The 3,861-nt window shown below is 38.2% G+C and overlaps 1 pseudogene; it reads right to left on the bottom strand.

Annotated features, from left to right (window-relative positions):
* Positions 1–1,543: 1,543 nt before the first annotated feature.
* Positions 1,544–2,352, bottom strand: LOC137223180 (serine/arginine-rich splicing factor 7 pseudogene; annotated as a pseudogene).
* Positions 2,353–3,861: the final 1,509 nt, after the last annotated feature.

Here is a 3,861-nt window from a genome sequence, read left to right as displayed (position 1 = left end):
CAAAACTCTAAGCATAGAAAGGAATCTTCCAAGTGTATATATACTATTCAGTGATGTTCAAGACTTAAATAACACCATTAAACTTTGAATGTAGGTCTGTATGAATATGGTTAATATCAAGGTTGACTCTTGAAGCCTACCATATTGAGGAGCATTAATACTGAACACAAATCAAAAATCTAATTAGAAACATTTTATTTTAAATGTGCCAAATAAAACCTACATTTTCAGACCATAGGATTTAATACATTCAACAAAAATTTATATTACCTTACTGCTGTGAATTTACAGAGTAATAGTCCAGATCCGTTTTGATTAGATGGTTAAATTACCCTTCCCTAAGTTACACTTTACAGACATCACAAATCTCTTATAATAATGTAAACAAAATAACTTTTCCCTAAAAGGTGAACTTGAGTAATATTCCATTGTATATATGTGCCACATCTTCTTTATCCATTCATCCGATGATGGACACTTAGGTGGTTTCCATCTCCTGGCTATTGTAAATAGAGCTGCAATGAACATCTTGGTACATGACTCTTTTTGAATTATGGTTTTCTCAGGGTATATGCCCAGTAGTGGGATTACTGGGTCATATGGTATTTCTATTTGTAGTTTTGTAAGGAACCTCCATACTGTTCTTCATAGTGGCTGAACCAATTCACATTCCCACCAGCAGTGCAAGAGTGTTCCGTTTTCTCCACACCCTCTCCAGCATTGATTGTTTCTAGATTTTTTGATGATGGCCATTCTGACTTGTGTCAGATGATATCTCATTGTGGTTTTGATTTGCATTTCTCTAATGATTAATGATGTTGAGCATTCTTTCATGTGTTTGTTGGCAATCTGTATATCTTCTTTGGAGAAATGTCTATTTAGGTCTTCTGCCCATTTTTGGATTGGGTTGTTTGTTTTTTTGTTATTGAGCTGCATGAGCTGCTTGTAAATTTTGGAGATTAAATCTTTGTCAGTTGCTTCATTTGCAAATATCTTCTCCCATTCTGAGGGTTGCTTAGCCATAAAAAGAAATGAAATTGAGCTATTTGTAATGAGGTGGAAGGACCTAGAGTCTGTCATACAGAGTGAAGTAAGTCAGAAAGAGAAAGACAAATACCGTATGCTAACACATATGTATGGAATTTAAGAAAAAAAAATATCATGAAGAACCTAGGGGTAAGACAGGAATAAAGACACAGACCTACTAGAGAATGGACTTGAGGATATGGGGAAGGAGAAGGGTAAGCTGTGACAAAGCGAGAGAGAGGCATGGACATATATACACTACCAAACGTAAAATAGATAGCTAGTGGGAAGCAGCCGCATAGCACAGGGAGATCAGCTCAGTGCTTTGTGATCACCTGGAGGGGTGGGATAGGGAGGGTGGGAGGGAGGGAGACGCAAGAGGGAAGAGATACGGGAACATATGTATATGTATAACTGATTCACTTTGTTATAAAGCAGAAACTAACACACCATTGTAAAGCAATTATACTCCAATAAAGATGTAAAAAAAAAAAAAAAAAAGATGAACTTGAGAGCTTCAGTCCACTCTTTCAGGACTTGCACTTCTTCGCGGACTTCCTGATAGGGAAGGACTTCTTTTCGGAGATAGAGATCTGGACTTCGATCAGCTGCTTCTTGGTTGTGAAAGAGACCTGGATCTTGATCTCGACCTGGACCGGGATTGGAAATACCTCGATCCTTTTATAGAACCAGACCTAGATCGTCTGAGTGAAGCTGTTCTTGATCTACAAAGAGACACAGATCTAGATCGCCGAGGCGGTGCTGATCTTGACCTCCTTCCCCTGCTCCTGCTGCGAGAGCGCGAGTATCTCCTACCTCTGGATCTTTAATGTCATCTAGACCGTGACCTGCTTCTTCTTCGGCGGCTATAGAGATGACAATCATAAGCATAATGTCCCTTTTCGCCACACTCATAGCATCTATCATTGGGATCAAAGGGACGTCGGGCAGGTGGTCTATCAAAACGAGATCTCCGAGGCATGCCTGTTGATAGTTCAACTCTCACTGGAGAACCACAAATCACTTTCCCATCCAGGCCTCGCACTGCATCTTCTGCATCTCTAGGATCTTCAAATTCCACAAAGGCAAATCCTGGAGGATTTCTGGCAATCCACACAGTTCTTAAGGGACCATAATAACTGAAAGCCCTTTCTAACTCTCCTTTGCCAGCACCAGTTCCCAGGTTACCAGCATACACCTTGGTTTCTCTTCCGTACCGCCCGTAACGTGACATGATGACTGGCCTGCGAGCTCGGCTCTTTCAGCTCGCAGCGCCCAGAGATCGATTACTACAAAACCTACAACGCAGCCACACTCACCAACGGTCCCGGCGGCACTCAAGACTACCAAGTTTTAAACTACTTTTGATGGCTTATATTAGGAAGCCTTGTCAGAATAAAGGGAACTCAAACTCTGATTGATTAGTGTTGTCTGGTACATCATAGTCAACTGCCTTAGGCCAAGGGTTGTGTTTTTTTTTTTCTGTTTTGTTTTGTTTCTTTTGCGGTACGCGGGTCTCTCACTGTTGTGGCCTCTCCCGTTGCGGAGCACAGGCTCCGGACGCGCAGGCTCAGCGGCCATGGCTCACGGGCCCAGCCGCTCCGTGTCATGTGGGATCTTCCTGGAACGGGGCGTGAACCCGTGTCCCCTGCTTCGGCAGGCGGACTCTCAACCACTGCGCCACCAGGGAAGCCCATACCTTATGTTTTATTGATACATGTACATTAGGGAAATGCTGCTGGATTGATCAGAATTTATGGGATTTAAGCCATGATTTAATATAACTCAGGATGATGAAGTTATGAACATGTCATAGATGTGTCCATATTGAGAAAACCTATCAATATAATATAAAAGCCTGCCAATGGTAAGTCTTATATAAATTGAAATTAAGGCATTTCTGTAAATCCTGGTGTTTAGTTATACTATGCTATCAACAAAATACTTGCCAGATAGTTATTTCTATAACTTGTACACCATTGCCCAGTGCTGGGCTTCAGTTATGTCTCTACATCCTCTTTCTTTGTCACTTTTACTTTAAATATGTTTCCGACTGTTCAATGTTTTCTATGGTATTTTACCATCAAGATGTTTCAAAATTTTAATCTAGCAAATTTATCAGTTTTTTCCTTGTGATATAATTTTCAGGAACTAGAAGGCTCAAAAAGCCCTTTCTGATCTGAGATCAGTGTTTTCTAGATTTTTAATTCATTTGTTTATTGTTCATTTGTTTATGAATTTTACTTTCAACACTTTAATTCATCTGGAGTTTGGGTGTTTTGGATACAACCATGGTCTGATTTGATTTTTTATTTTTAAGTACACTTTTTTCATATATTTGTTGAAAAGTGTATTTCATTCCTAATAGTTTATTATATCTTTATTATATACTAAGAATATGATAAATACAATATATGTATATATTTTACTTTGTTTTGTGACAATTCGTTCTGTTTTACTGATCTGGTTTCTAAACCTTGCTCAGTACTATGATTTTTCATAATTGCATTATTTTGTTTTTATAACATGATGACATGTTTTTATGTTTGGTAGTGCAAATCTATCCTTGTTACAATTTAAAAACATCTTAATATTCTGTTCTTACTATTTGTCCTGTTAATTTTGAGAATTGAGTTGAAGATGGGAAAAAATTGGCATTTCATTGGCTTTACACTAAGCCAATAAACTAACTTGGAATTAACTGATATTTTTAAAACATTCTATTTTTATCCAAGAATATGTCATGTGTCTCCAATCATTAAAATCTTTTCTCACATATCTCAAGAAAGTTGTGTGAAGAGCTTCAAATAAATATTATGAATTTTTTAGAGTAAT

This window comes from Pseudorca crassidens, chromosome 4 (genome assembly GCF_039906515.1).
Source record: "Pseudorca crassidens isolate mPseCra1 chromosome 4, mPseCra1.hap1, whole genome shotgun sequence".
Classification (NCBI taxonomy): domain Eukaryota; kingdom Metazoa; phylum Chordata; class Mammalia; order Artiodactyla; family Delphinidae; genus Pseudorca; species Pseudorca crassidens.
Note: the sequence above shows the minus strand (reverse complement) of the source record. Positions and strands in the feature narration are given on the sequence as shown.